This window comes from Equus asinus, chromosome 9 (genome assembly GCF_041296235.1).
Source record: "Equus asinus isolate D_3611 breed Donkey chromosome 9, EquAss-T2T_v2, whole genome shotgun sequence".
Lineage (NCBI taxonomy): Eukaryota > Metazoa > Chordata > Mammalia > Perissodactyla > Equidae > Equus > Equus asinus.
In genome coordinates this window covers 50,744,602-50,763,181 of record NC_091798.1, presented here as the reverse complement: position 1 = coordinate 50,763,181, position 18,580 = coordinate 50,744,602, and the positions used below count along the sequence as shown (strand labels likewise).

General features: G+C 42.4%; 1 protein-coding gene across 1 annotated transcript in view; it reads right to left on the bottom strand.

The window, feature by feature from the left end:
- The window catches only part of MARCHF3 (membrane associated ring-CH-type finger 3), a 136,441-nt gene that overhangs the window by 8,846 nt on the left and 109,015 nt on the right, over positions 1 to 18,580 (bottom strand). The gene's annotated exons all lie outside the window — the stretch shown is intronic.

Genomic DNA, 18,580 nt, shown 5'->3' with positions numbered 1-18,580 from the left:
AGTGGTGTCAGTAATAGTGGGAATGAGGCCTTTTGGCTTTTCTTCAGATTAGCACTGACACATGTCCCCAAATAATTTGACATTCCCATCTCACTATCCCATGTAGTAATGACAGAGGCCGAGGAGTCCAGAGGAGTGGGGTCAAACACAGATGAGTCGGGGTGGGGAGAGACACTGGCTGACTCTGTCTTCCATCTTGTCCCACCAACGAATGGGCTTAGCAGGGCTGTGGGGTGGCATGCCAAACGGGAGCACTGTGGGCTGCTGAGCAGACACCCCAAGTGGCCGGGGCAGCAATTCCCACAAACCATTGGTGAGAGGGAATGGCCTATGACATGGAAGACAAGAATGGGTGGAACTGACAGGAGAGAAGGGAAGGCCATGCTCAAGGGCAGAAGGAAGAGACTGAAGAGCTGCAAAGAGGGCAAGCAAGCTGAGGAAAGAGCAGTATAAGGCTGCAAAAGCCTCAAGGAGTGTGCAGAAGAGAGGGAAGGAAAAAGGCACAGAAGAATGCTCTCTGGGAGATGCCCATCCTCCAATGCTTGCCTGAGGCAGATATCAATGACCTGGAATGCCAGACATCCCACTTTCCAGGAACAACCCACCTTAACAATGGGCTGAGGTGCTGAAAGAAGTCAACCTCAGCTCAGAAATAGACCTGTATAAATACCAAAAACTAGATAATGGGCAGTTGACTTGTCTGTGAATGTAAATACAGCATTATAAAAATTTAATATAAACACCAAAATGATCACGTGCAAACGGTATTAACCCTGGCGCGTGTTGTCGTGCCACCCTAGACATCTCAGCAGCTTCAAAGAAATTCAGAGTTCTTATTAATTAACATTTCTTGCCTAAATCCTGGGAATGTTGCTCTGAAGTGGAGAGGAGAAATCAGCCATTATTATTCCAATTTTACAGAGGCTCAGCAGGGTTAAATGACTGTCCCAGGGGGTTCAGGGGTTGAACTGAGAAGAGGGTCAGGATCTTTCCACTCTTGTTTAGATGTCCTATCAGCGAAATATTTGAAAATTAAAATTGCAAGACATTTAGAAATCCTGATTCTTAAACAATGGTGCCCCAAATGCAGCCACCTCACTCCCTGCTTCCCTGGAGCCAGACGGGGAAGCCCGACCTGCTTTCCTCTGTACTCCCCACTTGTTGGAACAGAGGAAGTTCTCGATAAATACGTGACAGATGTGCACAGACAAGCTGACCTCATTGGCTGAGATTTCCCTCAATTTCTTTTGTTTGGAAATTCTGGATACATTTTATTAAAAAGAATTTAGTACTTTAATTATTTATGTCGCCCTTGACATTACCCAATAAAATGACTCAGGTACGGGAGGAGGTAATTATGAATCACTACTTATCTCTGTCTGATGTAAAATAAACTGCAAAGGCAAACTAGAAATTACTATTGCTTGTTCCCAGTTTCCTATTTCCTAATTATTCTCTGATCTACATTCCTAAAAAATTTCCAGGTCATTTTATATGTCCGTGATCACCCGATACCTGGAGTCCACTCCTTATTAACGCTACATATATATTTTTGGCTCAGCTTACTCTTTGTGTTGTTTGCTGCTGAGTCATATTTAGGTATGAAGTTCTCTAAATGGGTACTATGATGTTAAAATCTGTGACTTCTTCAGAACTTCAAGTGTTATTTATCTCTTACACAAATGCAGGCCCCATGAACAAGAGCAGTGGTAACAAACTGTTGCTGAGAAAAAATTGCCCTGAGCCCCGGTAAGAACCCCTGCCAAAGTATCCAAATGGGTTGATACAGGATATTTATGTAAGCAGAGTTTATTACAGAGAAAGTGTGATTACAGCTCAATTTTCCAGCAAAAGGGGACTGTCTAAATAAATTATGGAATTTATGTAAAATAGAATATGATATATAATTTCAAATGATAATGTACATTTTATATTTACTGACATGATATATTACTGAGCAGGAAAAGAATTCTACTGGACAGAATGTGATCCTTTATATGTAATGGTGTATTTACATACACATAGACATTTATATTTACATAGACGTAGTGGATTTACATAGACAAAGATGAGAAGGATACCCAGCAAAATAGTGGCTATTTTTGGTGGTGGAATCATGAGTGGTCTTTAATTTGTTCCTTTTTGTATGTATTTTCTTGTTTTTCTAAAATGATGATGGATTACCTGTGGAAATATATATGTATATATTAGCTGTGCAAAAACATCGAGAGAGACAGATACACACACACACACTGAGACAGGCAGAGACGAGGGAGTCAGGGGAGGGAGGTGTCTAGCTAGAGCATAGCAAACTATAGCAGTGAAAAAACTACTACTGAGCTATGGCTGGGGCAAGCTCAGTGCTGGAAATTTGGAGTTTATGAGGCACTATCTCAATGAGTCTTCATAGTAACCCTGTGAAGCAGGTGCTAACATTATCCCCATTTTACAGATGCAGACACTGGGGAGCAGAGAGTGTAATCACTCACCTAAGGATAGATAGCAGGTTGGTGTTAGAAGTGGGATGCAAACCAGCCTCACTTTTCTGTTCCTTGTTTTCCATATTTACATTTTCTTTCTGCACCAAATGGCATTTGTGTGTGTGCGTGCCCATGTGTGTGTGTGCATGTGCGTGTGATGTGCATCCACTAGATTTTTTGCAAATTTCAGCTAGGTGGGATATGGTAAGTCCTGCTGTTTTATTGATACATCAGGTAGCTGAATGGTTGGCTGGCCAGGATGTTATCATGGTAATTTTATAAAATATTCTTAGGCTGCTGTTCTCTTCTATGTTAACTCTTTTACCAAGCCACAATGAGGTCCATTTTCCGCGTGCTTAATCTCAGCTACATTATCATGCCTTTTGGCCTAATTCATAATAGACAAAAGGTTGATCTCAATTATTGTTCAATTACATTCCTGCTCTTATATGTCTTCTGCCTCTCTTATCAGTTATACTTATTATACATAGAGTATTATACCTATTCTGTAGCAGTATCTTCACATCCCAAACATTCAATAAAGAGCAGGCTGAGGCAGAATGGCAGGTTTGTGTGTCTGTCTTCCCACCTGACCTGAGGTGGGCCCTTATCTTTACATCACTGGCATGTAGCACATTCAACACTCACAATGTTGAATGAATGACAGTAGCTTATGTTTACTCAGACCCTATGGAATGCCCAGCACTGCCTTCTGTCTTATAAGCTACATGTAGTAAATGATTCTCTCTTCAATAATCTTTGAAAGAGGTATCATTATTATCACCACCATTTTACAGATAGGGAAACTGAGGCACAGAGAAGTTAGATAACTTGTAGAAGATTGGCCTTGGCTTTGATCCATGTAGTCTATCTCCAAAGACTATGCTCCTAACCACTCTATTATAGAATCTTTTTTTCTGCTGAAGAAGATTCACCCTGAGCTAACATTCGTGCCAATCTTCCTCTATTTTGTATGTGGGTCACCACCACAGCATGGCCACCAACAAGCAGTGTAGGTCCATGCCTGGGAACCAAATCCAGGCTGCCAAAATGGAGCGCACCGAACTTAACCATTAGCCCATGGGGCCCACCCCTATATCATCATTTTTCAGTTAAAAATAAAAAGGGGGGCATGAAGCAGGGAAGAGAGGCTCACAACTTAACCATTCTTATCAGTGCGAAAAAGGAATACTTACTTATGGTTCCCTTGGTTTGAGATACCAATTAATTCATCCTGCCTTGTGGGTGGCTTTTGCAGCTAAAATATCATTCTTGAAGAGTCTTTAGTTTAACCTTGGTCCTCAGCTTACATTGTCGGGGGAGGTTAGCTGTATTTTAAAAACGGAGGTCAATGACTGAGAATACTAATTTGTATGGCATCTTTCAACTTGGCAGCCCACCCATATGGCGGCCAGGGGATCTGTGGGCAGCCCAGGGCACCCTTCCTGCCTGTTTTTCTCTGGTTGCATCAGAAACATAAAGCAGACAGAGATCGTGCTACTGAAGGCCTGGCAGTGAGCTGCCTATTTTCCTGTGGTGATCTCATTCCAATCACTAACTTGTGCCTAAACCATAAGATTGGGCTACTCTTGCAAATAGGTACAAAAACCAACCAACCAACCAGCTAAACAAAACAGAAACCCTCACTGTGATCAGCAGCGTAGAGCCTGAGAAAGCAGAGGGAATTAGGGCAGCATTCCACTGCCAGGGACACAGCATCATTCACTGGCTGTAAATGCACATCCGACGTGAGCCAGGCACTAGTGGTTACTTTCAAGGTGGGTTAACTGTGGGTTCGGATCTAATTACAGCGTCAATCTCTTAAATCCCTTACTGGTGGGTAGGGGTGAAGGGGAGGCAGTGCTACAGGACATTAGATTCTGCCTCCCAGGCTCTGAGTTAATCAGCTTAAATTCCCAAGGTAGACAGGACATCGCGGAGGTCAGTTTGTACTAGAACCAGATTACACTCTGGTGGCTAATAGTTCTGATCGATTACCACCTTCCCCATGAATCTTCTTAATGAGAAACATCACGAGAATGAAAGAAACTGATAGAAGGGATAACTGATAGAACCGTAAAAAATTTATGGAGCAGAAAAAAAAAAGGCATGGTCTCACGATGTTTACTCACTTGGGTTTATCTGTCTGAGTGTGTCCAGTTAATCTGACACTCGGCAGAGTTATTAACCAAGGGCTTGCCTTTCTTGGGATGAGTCTTATTCCAAGCACGACACATCCTACGCTAAGCTGTCTTGCTGGCCTGCGCAATGTGAAAGGGGCAGTGCGGTGATTAGGTGATATGTGACAGGTCCTTTGCATGATTTAAAATTGAAGATGAAACCTAAAAATCATGCATTTCAATGAACTCGAAACATAGCAGAGAACAAAAACAAACAAATAAACTCCTACCAGTGTTTTAAATCCCTGAACTCCACAGTCTGTCAGTGAATTTCCAGGACTGTTGAAGTAGCACAGAAGGAAATTCTGACCCAGAGGAGCTCAGGAGATGCTTGCTCCAGACATCCACCAAACCAGGCTGGCAGCAGTGCACTGCAAATGAAAACTTTATGGAGGATTTGCTCATGACCCTGAAATGTCAGTCTCTAGCTTTGGCCTCTCTCCAAACCTCCAGATGTGCATATTCAACAGCCCACTCAACATCTCCACGTAGATGACTAATAGACACTCCAACTTCATCTGTCCGGAACAGCACTCTTGATTTAGCACTTACCTCACCACCCTTTTTTTCCTCCAAGTCTCCATATCAGTAAATGACACCACCATCCACCCAGTCGCTCAGTCATCCTGTTTCCTTTCTGTGTTTTCCCCCAAACATCCAGCCCTTCGGTAAGTCCTATTGGCACTCCCTTCAGCATACATCTGGAATCTGCACTTCCCTCCATTTCCACTGCCACTATCCCTGGGCCATCATTGTCTCCTCTTTGGGAGGCAACAGTTTCCCTGCTTCCATTCTGGCCACCCTATAGTCCAGTTCCAAAACAACAGTCCCAGTGACATTGTTAAAAATGTGAATCAGATCATCTTGCTCCTTTGCTTAAAACTCTCCAGTGGTTAGAATAAAGGCCAAACTCTTTACCTGGGACTGTAAGAGGACCTGACCTCATCCCTGCATCTCCTACTGCTTCTCCCCCTTCATTTCCAATCCTTACATGTGGCTGTTTCCATACGGGGAACAGGCCTTGCCATATTCTTGCACGGTTGGCTCCTTCTCATCATTTAGGTCTCAGCTCAATTGGTACCTTCTCATTGAAAACACTCCTTGTACCTGCCAACATCACTTGGCTCTGTTTTCTACAGAGCACGCAACACTCTCTGAAATGATGCTGTTTATTTATTTGTCTGTTTACTTGTTTATTTTTTGCTCCCCACTTCAATGAGAGCTCCATGATGGCTGTTCATTTTTGAATGCCTCAATCCAAGAACAGTGCTGGACCATAGTAGCTGCTTAATGAAAATGAATGAAAAACCTCTCAGGTGCTGGTAGCCCGACCAGAAATGATCTTACAGCATTAGTTAGACTAATTAAATCAATTGGTAAGGAGAAACTTTGTTGGCGTGTAAACATCATGTCATCAAGTTCACTGCTTTTAACTTTCTAGACTAGAGATAGCATTCCTTATGTATCGCTTTTTTTAGGTTTCCAAGAGAAATACCTACGCATTGTTTTGTTGGTACAGGGTGACAAACTTGTAGTTTCCATTCAAGCTTTTTTTCTAAGATGTAAATAACTGTGGGATACCATCTATTTTTCCAGAGATCATGAAATAGCATGAGAAACCCAGAAAATTATTCAAGGTCCTTTGTACTGTTTTAGTCACAATTACTATCTTTTTTCCTAGAAGAAAACTACCTTGAAATATATGAGAAAAAGACAATACCAAATGTCCATTTAAAAATTACACAACTCTAGTTCAATCAAAAACATGTACTGAGTGCCTATTGTGTGCCAGACATTTTTACTGAATTTAATAACACCAGGTGGTGTTATTATTCCCATTCTGAACTGGGACATTAAAGCCCAGCGAGGTTAAGTACTTGGTCAAGGTTACATGGTAGAGAAGCCAGTATTTGAAATCTCTAGCCTACTGTCCTTTCAGCTCTTTCCTTCTGCTTGCTTTAGCACTACAGAATATCTTGATCCTAATTTTTGTTCGCTCCTACAATGGATGAAGGGATAAAACATGGGCTAGGAAGCGGGAGATGGGACACTGCTTCCAGCTGCATCCCCTTGGCTCCCCCAAATGCTGTGTGACCTTTATCAAGCTCTTTCAACTCTTGGGGAGTGAAAAATGACAGTCTTCCCCAAAGGAGTGAGGAAGGTGCAGCTTTGAGGGGAGGGGTGAAAGACCTTCTCTAGTTGTCTTAAGTTCTCACTCTTGTTCAAAACATCAGGTTCTACTAAAGAGTATACGTGTCATCCTTCAGCCCAACTCTTCTGAGCTGTAGGCTTGTGTATCCCGCTGCTTCTTGGGTATCTCGCCATCTGTGTAACAAACATCTCAAACTTTCTGAGGTCCACAGTAGAACACTGGATTCACCTCCGCCACCCCAACTCTCCCACAAACCGATTTGTCTCCCAGGTTGTCTCACACCAGTACATGGCAACACCCACACCTGGTGGCTCTCGTAAACAACTTCAGCGCCCTCTTTATTCACTCCTCATTCCCCTGGCCCCATATCCATCTATCAGCAGGTCCTGTCACTCTTCTGGAATACATCTTGAAAACGTTCACATCTCTCTTTCTTTCTAGTCCCTCTACTCTTTTCCAAGCCACCCTCACCTTTCACCTGAACCATGTAATGGCCTCCTCACTCTTCTATTCCTGTTATCCTCGAATCCTGTTTCTATAAAGCAGCAAGACGACTTCTCTTGCTTAAAATCCCCCAGTGGCTCCCCATCGCACTCGGTCTGCAGCCTTGCCGTGGCCCACAGGCCCTGTGTGCTGTAGCCCAGGTGTGTGTACCTCGGGCTCCACAGACCCCCAAGGCGTCTGAGGATAGGATTCATGAGATCTGAGATTTTCAGATGGGGGAAAAATAAATCACATCTTTATTTTCACAACCTCTAATTGAAATTTAGCATTTCGTTGAGTTATACAGAAATCTCAGTGGTACTAACAGTACCTGTGACTTTGTCACCAATAGAAACCACAGATATTTCCTATCATATTACAGCTGTAAACATATATCTTGACATAGTGTTACTTCAAAGTTAGTTTTTAGATCTGCCACAAAATGTAACTATAAACTTATAGTTTATAAACTTATAGTTTATATCATAACTTTGTCTTTTAAATATTTTGATAGCTATATTGTAATGTAAATGGATTTCTTTGCATTCCTATGTATTTTATCTTAATCAATTAAAAACATGATCCTGAGCCGGATCCATAGGCTTACAACAGACTGCCAAGGGATCTAGTTCCTTTGACCTCTCATAAAATGCTCCTCGCAGTGTTTTTCCTATTTCAGAAAATACTGAACTGGCCTGCTGCAGAGCCTTTGCAGTGGCTGTTCCTTCTGCCTGGAACTCTTCTTTCCACACCGGTTCCTTCCCATTGGTCACATCTCCGCTTGAATGTCACCTCTTCAAAGACCGTCACAAACCACCACACATTCTCTCACCCAGTCATTCCTCACCACAACTTGTTTTATCTTTTATAACGTTTTATCGTGATCAGAAATAATTTATTTATTTACTCGTTTATTCTATGTCTTTCTCCCTAGCAGGTAAGCTCTATTAGTACACGACATTCTTCTGGCTACAGTTATATACCCATTTCCTAAAATATTTAATTTGTGTTTGATAAATGTTAGCCGAATAAATAAATCCTTCCAAACCAGAGGATTGCTTTGGGTAGAAATCAGATGAGTTTAGCTGAAACATATACATACATACACATGAACATTCACTCTGACTCTTCTGATCAAATATAGTAATTTTTTTTTTGAGGAAGATTAGCCCTCAGCTAACATCTGCTGCCAATCCTCCTCTTTTTGCTGAGGAAGATTGGCCTTGAGCTAACATCTGTGCCCATCTTCCTCTACTTTATATGTGGGACGCCTATCACAGCATGGCTTGACAAGTGGTGTGGAGGTCCGCAGCCGGAATCCGAACCCGCGAACCCCAGGCTGCTGTAGTAGAACGTGTGAACTTAACTGCTGTGCCATGGGGCACAGACACAGGCCTATTGGTTGCCTGGCATTCACAGCTGTGATTTGGCTGAAGAATAAGTCATACTCAAGGACACCTTGGAGATCTGTGATGCTCCTTGGAGGACTTGGGCCAATAAGCCAATTGATGGGCTATAACGCTCCATAAATATTATATTTGTGTCTAGGACATTATAATTTGGCTCTGGCATTATTTAAACAAATGCTACACACATTCACACCAATAGTTTGAAGTTTTCCAAAGATTTGCAGCATAGCAGGATTAGATGTCAAAATAATTTTATATATTCACTTGCAACCTCAGGTATAAGCAACATGGGAATCACTTCTCTCTAATTGTTTTAGATCGTCACTGTGTAGAAGTGATCACAGCCAAATGGAGATTGCTTATCCGAAATATGAGAAGATGCTGCAGAATTATGTGGCATATGTGATCAACATAAAGCCAGAAACAGAAAAAGAGGAGATAAACAACCAAGAGAGGATGGAGAGCAAGAAAACAGAAATTTCCGGAAGAAATTGATAAATGAAATGCACAGTGACAAAACCAGAAATGATTTACTCTGGGAGACAATGGATTCATACTGTGTTGTCTATTACAAACAGGACACAAACAGTAGCTCCCAGTCCCAAGCGCTGCTTCATTTTGGCTCTTGTAGGGCCCCTGGCCCCCCAGTTGGTAAATTTGCTCGCATCTAACACCCTCTCTACTGGCCTGCTGTTGGAGCCCAGGTTTCTGAAGCTTTGAATAATTGCTTCCAGCAGAAGGACAGGATCATGGGGTACAAGGTGCCAGGACACTGTATGAAGTAAGAACCCCAAGGGGAACATTGGACAAAAAATGAGAATATGATGAATAACGTGAATAAGGACAATAATTCCTATTTTGATAATTGGGGATGTTCAAAAGAATAGAGAGGGAGAAATCAAATTCAAAACCAGGTCCTCAAAATGGGACCACATTTAAAAATCTGTATCCCTTAGATGTAGCCAGAATGTGCGTATGAAAACTATCCAAGCAGAGTGTGGTGGAGGGATTTCAATGAACTATGAGACATGTGTAAAAGAGGATAAAAGACGTTCTCACCAGGGCCACACACTCCAAAGTAAGCAAGAATGGGAACAGTCAGAAAGGCGAAAATCTCCGCTAGATGGAAGGACTGTGAGCATAGAGGAACTTTTAGATTCATAGTCCTTATAGTCCAACGTTTTGCTGCCAGAAAGGAGCCCAAATATTTAGGAGGACCTGGCAGACATCCCAGCAATGAATGGATCTGGAGTCTCTCAAGGCTCCCCTCGAGGCAATGGCTTCAGTTCATGAGCTGCAGTGTCTGGTGGTACCTCTTTATTTTTGTCTGAAATTCCCTCCTCAAATTTCAAAGGGATCCCACCAGCGTTCAAGTAATTTGGATCATGTCACACACTCCATGCTCACACTGTCTAAGCTGTTCATGGTTTTCAAGATTTCAGACATGCCCTTCCTTAGCCTCCTCACATCTAGGTTAAAGTTTCCCTCTTTCTGTCCAAGCCAACCCAGCCCTGTGTTCTTACTGCTCCCCAGCCTTTTTGGGTACCCTTTATTACATATGGGGCCTAGAATATCAGAATACCAGGCAAAATAAGCCATGGTGTTATACAAGGGGAGGGCAACGTTTTCCATTTTGCTGGCATTACTTCTCTACATTATGTTCAATGTTTGTGGACCTTTTTGCTACAGGTCTCATGGAGCTGTCTTCAGGGAAGACATTCTCAAGGGGTGGGGCCAATAGCTCAGATGACATGGGTCATGACATCAGGGACTGGCATTTACAGAAGGGCAGGCAGGAGACCGGCTGGATGAACACAGCGCTGTCGGTGGGAAACTCTACTCCAACTGGAGACACACATACATTTTTAGCTTGAGTGATCCTGAGACATGTGCCCCTGCATGTGTCCCCAAGGCAGAACCAAGCCAACCATGGAGGAACCCAAGTTAATAACCAGCCCAGTGCTGTATATGTGCATAACTGAATCACTAGCTCTCTCTTCAAGACAGCAAATCACATCCACCGTTGTGGTACCCACTGAATTATAATGTGGCTTCCTCACAGAGGTGGGAATTTGTAGTAAAGTGTTGAGAAGTTTTCCTTACTTTTCAAGTTTACAACATTTTAAGGGTGCAGGAGACACTTTTGGAAAATCTATGTGTTCCTTTGCAGTTTACATAACTATCTTTCTAGACTGGGGGTCCTTGACCCAGGGTGTAGGGCTTCAGAAAACCTGTGACTTCTTTGAAACTATATTTGAATACTGGATGTCTGCGCATTTCAGGGGAGAGAGTTCAAGCTTTTTTTTTCATGATTTTTTTAATCAAATATATTTGACACACATCATTGTGTAAATTTAAGATGTGCAATAAGTTAATTTGATACATTTATATATTTTTTGTAATATGACTGCAATTGTAGCAATATTTGGCACCTCTATCACAGTACCTAGGTATGCTTTCTTTTTATTGGTTGGAATAATTAAGTTCTAGTCTCTTAGCAGGTTTGATGATTATAGTACAATATAGTTGTCTACATTCACTGTAAGAGTTCAAGCTTTTATCAGATTCTCAAACCCCTCTGAGGGGAAGTAGCCCTGTTCCAGTGCATTTTCCTAAATTGTCTTAAGACACACCTTGGTCCAGTTAAGTTTCTGAGGTTTGATGAATTTAAGAATATGGGCAGTAGGATTTGATTGCCTTCTGAGAATCCATCATTTCTTCCTAGAATTTGGTTATAAAAACATCAACCTAGGGCACAATATGTGATATTAAAAAAATTAATTGTATAGTTGTAGGGCAGCAGAATCAAGAATGCAACCAAATTAAATTAATGGGCTTAAGGAAGAAAAGGACTCTTCCTGAGCAAAGATGGCAAAATTCAGGCAATATAAAAAAATCAATGCACAAATGATTTCTATACAATAAAAGACTAAAACATGAACAAGGTTTCATCACATAAACTGTGGTAGGGTAAAGCAAAACTTTTAAGGGAAAAAACCATCAACATCTCTGTGCCAGTTTCCTCCTTTCTAAGATGGAGATGGTCGTACATACAAATAGTAGAATGTTCAAGTGCCTAGAACAGTGATGCAGGGTAAGGACTCAGTAAATGAGTAGGAGGAGAAGCAGTGTATTAAGGTGAATAGGATGTCGAAAAGGAATCAAAAATAAATGAAATTATAGCAAGGAAGGTTAAGATACGTTTTCTATAAAATCTGAGACTAGACCTTGCAAACATTTTGCTAAGTGAAGGAAGCCAGTCACAAAGGACACCATACTGTAGGGCCCCATTTACAGGAAATGTCCAGAGTAGGTAAATCCACAGAGATATAAAATAGATCCGTGGTTGCCTAGGGCTGGGGGAGGGGCCAGGGGCCAGGGGCCAGGACAGGAGGACTGGAGAGTGAAGGCTGAAGTGTGTGAGGTTTCCTTTTAGGGTGATGAAAATGTTCTAAAATTGATTGTGGTGATGATTACACAGCTCTGTGAATATGCTAAATGTCACTGAATTGTACACTCTAAATGAGTGAACTGTATGGTATGGGAATTATACCTCAATAAAGCTGTTTAAAAAATCTGAGACTGAAAGATCCCCTTGGGAAAAGTAATAAGAAGTGTCCTGTAGATTCCCCTAAAGAATCCTCCATCTTGCATGAAGCCTGGTTTGTAGATATTTCCTTTCGCCTTGCCACATCTTCATCTAATAGGGTTATTTTTCAGGTATACTATCTGTCTGGTACGTCTTACAAACAGCTGAAAATGTGTACATTTTGACGAATGAATGACTTCTGGGTTTCAACATTAAAGTCATAGATTTTAAGCAGATGAGCCGGTGTTTAGAAAAATATTAGAGACATGTTATTACCTCCATCTCTCATACCTTTTCTCCCATGATCTACCAGCTTTAACGCAAACAGTAAGCCTTTGGGAGCGGGCAAATTGTTAGGGGCAGCTGCATTATTTTCTAGGATGGTGAATATTTTCCCTTCATCTCCCAATTTCTGCTTTTACTGATTCTTCCCAGATATAAGTCCTTAAATGCCTATAAATTCTATTTTACAACTTTCCTGCTGCTCCTACCTGCCAGCATTTCATATATATTAGCCATTTTCCCTCAGAGCCCTAAAAGATTTTGAACGTCATCATTTATTCCAACTTTCTGTTTCTAATAGCATTGCTGGAGGTGACGCAGTGATAAAATAATGAATAGAAAATACTTCCTTTTCTTCTTTTAATCTGACCTCAATCTTCACAAACAGATCTTTGCACATTTTCATAAGTGGCACACCGAAGAATTAAGCCCATTTTTTGGTATTCTAAACTAAAATCTTCAAAAGCACTTTTTTCTCTTTCATGTTATATACACATAAACGTAAACTTTCCTCTTGCATATCCATCACAGTGTAAATCCACACCTCTAACTCTGTAATAATGGATTGCAAAGAAACAGTTTTATCCCAGACAATCTCACAAGGTGCCTATCTCTTCGAGAATGAAGGCAGGCAGTGCTGAGGCACAGCACAGAAATACACATTCAGTGAAAAAGGGAGGAGGCAAGCAAAGCCACAAGGCCCAACGGGGTCTTTCTTAGCTTTTTCCAAATCTGCTGCACCTGTCAAGAAAGTGATGGAAAGAATTGAGGCAAATATACAAATAATTCAAGAGAAAAGCCAGTGTTTTCCTTCATGAGTTGTAAAACCAGTTTTACTAATCTGAATGATCTAGATGACAGTCTTGAAAGAAATTGACTTCACAAGTGTGCACAAACATATATAGTGATTAACGTTTGTAACTGTTTGTGAAAGGCTCTTAATTTTGAGTTTGCCAGACTTTCTAATAACATCTCTCCTTTAGCAGCAATCTCAGAAGAACTGGTGACATAATGACTTGGTAAAATGAAGACTCAAATGCAGAGAAAGAGCAACTAGATGAGAGGAGAAAAAGAAAGGGTATGTAAAGTCTCTTGGAGCAAGAATGACTTTTCTGGCTTCTAATAGGGTGGTGAGTCTAAGAGCTTTGCTTCCCAACTAGACTAGGGTATAAAGAAGCACAGAGAAGAAATGCCATTCCACTATCTCCGCACTCAATGTGGTACAGCTCAAGTTTTCTTTTCTTTTTTTTTAAATGGACCTTATTTTTTAGAGCAATTTTAGGTTCACAGTAATATTGAGTGCAAAGGACAGAGAGTTCTCATATACCTGCATACGCCCCTACACATGCCTAGCCTTCCCCATTATCAACATCCCCCACCAGAGCGGTACATTTGTCACAATCAATGAACCTACTCTGACATATCATTATCACCCAGAGGCCATAGTTTACATTAGGGTTCACTCTTAGTGTTGTACATTCTGTGGGTTTGGGCAAATGTATGACATGTGTCCACCATTATGGCACTGCATGGAATAGGTTCACTGCCCTAAAAACCCTCTGTACTCTGCCTAGCCATCCCTCCCTCCCCACCAACAGCTCTGGATTCAATAGATGAATTCAATGTCAAGAGGGAACCAGGGCTCTAATCATCACTTTTTTTCATTTTTCCCTTTCCGAAGCACATCTGGTCCCCTAGAAAGGCTATTGGCTATTGGTAAAGAAGCTCTCACTTCTGTGTCCTTGCACTTGTGTGTATCAATGAGCAAGTGAAAGAAAGTACTTTTGAGCCAGGAAGGAAGAACCCAGGTCTGGTAGAACGAGCTTGACCAAGGAGCCAGAGAGACCTGGGTTCTTCTTCTGCCTTCTCCACTTAGTAGCCCTGTGGCAGAAAGTATTTCAGATCTCTAAAGACTGACTTAACTAATACCTCAGAGTCTCAGCTTCGTTATCTATAAAATGGGATACTATCCATTTTCGGGATACCTGAGACACTCAAATAAGACGGTTAAATAAAGCACATAACATGTAGTATTTCCTCTTTGCCTAGGAAATGGGTAAATAAGAAGAAAAAAAACTTTGAGGTGTGAACGTCTTAGGGATAAAAATAGATGGACTTGTAGTGAAATTAACTAATGCCACTGGATTGGAGTGTCACATCAAGATCTGCGCCTCTTCTGGAAAACGAAGTTCTCAGCACAGCCGGGCACAGCAGGGTGTTATTCAATGAATAAACGACCACTGGTCTCCCACTGCCTAACTGAAGATACTGCTCCACTTTGCTCATTCGAATACAATTGTCCATTAGACAGCATTTAACCATAATCATGTACTGCTCACAATATTTCACACCATTATTTGTTTAAAAATGTGTATTCTTTCCTTGGAGTTTAAAGTGTCAGTTGTTGACACTAAATACTGAAGAAGCAAGAGGTGGGCTGGCAGAAGGCCTCAGCGGGGAGTTTTATGCACAGTCTAAAACTCTGCCTCTGAAATCTGCACCAGGGCTTCTGCGATTCAACCCGGCCCCCTACACCTACACAAGGTGGGCCCTGCGAGCTAATTGTGCCTTGTTATTTCAGCAGGACTTAGAAGAGAGATGATTACCAGTGGTGGTCATTCAGTAACATTTCACCGCTCCCCTATCAGACTCCCCTTTACCAAGCTCTCCCACCAGCTGCCCAGGGGCACTTTCACCTTCACCCCACACCTCAGCTCCCATGTAGTAACTTCTAATTGTCTGCCCTTCAAAGAAGTGGACCCTTTGGTGGCCAACACTAGCTGTACTATTTGTTCTTACATTTGGAGTTAGCTCAAAGGGTCCGAAATCTTTCAGGATTATTTGTCTCATTTTGTTTCCTTCCTCTTATTCTTGGCCCAGATGTGCTTAAGGAAAACTTGGCTGAATTTTCTCCTATATTTGAGACTACTGAGGATGAATTAGTGAAGACTACAGACATTTTCTCTCTGACCCCTACCCCCCTGCCCGCCCAGAGGCTGTTCTTTAAAAGGTACATTGCTCACAAAATGCTAAAATTTGTTAATTCTAGGCGGTGGATACACACCTGTTTGATATATGATTCTTTGTCCTCCTCTGTAGTTTTTAAAACATAGAATAATTAAAATAAAAAAGTTGTGTGAAACAGCTCTTGGTGTTTTGCATGGACATGTCTCCACTCCTAGAGGTCCTCAGATGGGGAGAGGTGGCAGGCAGCGGCGAGGACTGAGAACGTGGATTCTAATTTGTATTTCAACCCAAGTTCTCTGCAAGTATCAACACAATTTAAAATAATAGAATCTGATCATGTAATTCTTTTATGCAAGGAACTGGATTTCCCCTCCAAATTAATCCTTTACCAGCAGTGGATGGGCTGGGAACACAGGCACCGGGCAGTTAGCTCACTTCCATCTGGCATGCCCATGTGAACACTTCGGTTGGCTTGCTTTTTTAATGAAGTGATTTTTAATGAAGCAAGCTGTGAATTTAATAGATACCCTAAAACAGCTTCTTTGTAACTCAGCTTTAAGTAACGAAGCAACTGCCAAATTAGCCACCAAAACCAAGAGAAAAATTCAAGACTGAACAACTCAGGATCAAGGCTTCCTGGACTTCGGTCATCAGGCACGTCATCTCAACTGCTGGCACAGACGATGGAGACGCAAGTCCATGTGGAGGCTGGTGGCCTGCTCAGCGACCTTATCAGAGGTCAAGGAAGTGCTTGCCCAAGACTCAGGCACACTGCAAGTGCGAGGTATTTGAACCCTTGTTATTCTCACCACTGTCCACGCTAGTGCACTGTCTCCTATTTTGAACCAGCTATTTCAGCTCATTTAGAACGTGCGGACAATATGAGGGAGATCATTAGGTTCAGTCTATGCTCCCCTGAAAGGAAGATGTTGGTAGAAAGAAATGCTCATAGTATTAGGGAACTCTTTTAAAGGTGGGAGAAATCACCCAATTCTGGAACCTCAAATGTAAACAGCAGGCAGGTAATGTAAGAGGGTGAAGAGGGCTGGGTGGGTGTGAGCAAAAGGCAAGGCCTGGGGGAACTGGAGAGGGCATGTCCCACCTGAAGGCATTCAAATAAAAAAATGTTAATTCAATAAAGCACACCTGTGTGCATGGACGTGGTTGCCAGTTTTCGTGTTCTGCTTTATTTTACTGGTGGGAAAGCTAACGCATAGGAGGAGAAATGAGCTGTTCAGGTTCTCACTGCAGGTTGTGGGCAGCTAGGACAGAAATCCGAGGCTCCCTGCGGCCAGCCAGTGCAGGTTGTAGTACAGTTATAGAACAGCGGCCACAATCGTGATGTTAAGCCCTGCTTGGAGAAGTCACTGGCACAGATTTCACTCAGTGGGAGGGTCTTTGTTCTGTTATCCATTAAATAGACACAAAGTCCCTCAACACACTCCCTTTTCTGGTACTTGACATCTCCTTTGTCCTTCAGGCTACAACTCCTCACTCTGCTTTGTGAGGCCTTAGCCTTGCCTGAAGCTAGCGGGAGAGTGGCCTCAGGGAGATGGGGCTGGAAAGGAGGGGCTACTCAGGCCAAGGTGGCAGAGCAGGAAGAACCTGTGCTGGCTGCCCTTGAGTTCAGGTGGCAGTCTGTGGTGGACATGAGAGCGGACTCCTGGTGGATTCAACCAGATCCCTCCCACATTCCCTTTCACAGACGCTGGGGTGTGGCCTTCTCTTCTGTTTTGTGCCCCCAGAACACTGCATGGAGTATGAGAGAGAAGCCCCAGTGCAGCGCCAGGAGACCTTCTTATTGCTTCCTCCCTGAGGGATCGTGATCTAACACAACCACTGGAAACCTGTTCCTTCTACCAATTGCAATTGGGTAATTATGATCCTTAACCCCTAAGACTATGGTGAAGTGTTTCGTGTCTGCTTGCGCAGTGCTTGGATTCCTAAGAGCTTGACAAATGCAGGCGGGGCCTGAACCTTTCCACAGTGGCCTGGTCTGCGCCACCCCCAACCACACTGCTCTACCTCAGGCCAGTGTTCCCCACCAAGCCCTGAAGTGAACATTTTCTCCTCACCGGTTACAGTGCATCCAGGGCTCCTGCCACCTGCCAGTCCTCAAAACCTGACTGAGGACTGATAACAGGCAGGGGGTGGGGTGGGGGGGAAGCTAGGATTTGTCAGAATCATTGCATTTGTTGTGTGGCTCAAAGCAGTGTTGCTAGTTTGTATTATATAAGCCTTTGTCCAACTGTGTCCGTCTTGAATTCTAAGGGCAAGGGGTCAGTTTCTTTGATTTACAACCATAGGCCAAAAATACAATACATGGTTTGCCACTGGGGGAGGCGAGGTTCTCCATTCATCCATTTATTTAATGCACAGTCCCTTCTTGATTGCCTATCACTTGCTGTGATTATGGTCTAGCTACGTTACTCACTGGGCTGCGAGAGCTTGCCCACCTTCCTTCAAGGAATGGAATAGGTGGTCCTTATGCCTGGGAAGCTCCTCAAATCAGTTCATATCCCCTATGGTGTCATTCACTAGTTACCCCAATGCTATAAGGGTTTGCAGATGAAAATGAATGCTCTGAAACCAAAAGCTCACATTTTTCCTTAAATGAACATATTAAAAATCAAAACAAAACAAACCCCACTATAATAAGAGTTGAGCCATGTCTCCACCTAGGTCTGATATATACATATTAGGGGGGTGTAAGTGATGTCTTAAATTGATCAAATAGCAAGTGCCAAGGTACGAAGCGGTTTCTCCACAGCAGTTCAATTCTGCTCCCTGATGTGCAGCTGGAGATTACACTGAATCCAGGGCACACTTTAAAACTATTTTCCTCCAGTGACTTAAAAAACCATAAATAAAAAGTTTGAAAAAAATCCTTAATCCTCATCTCCCTAGCTTTACATCCCATTATTCCGAGTAACTGATATGTGTGAAAACACTCTCAGTTTCAATTTAGCTAAACCTCTGACTCCAGGGAACAGCTTTTAAATTGTTCATACAATTCTTATCAATCAGCTGGGTCTGTG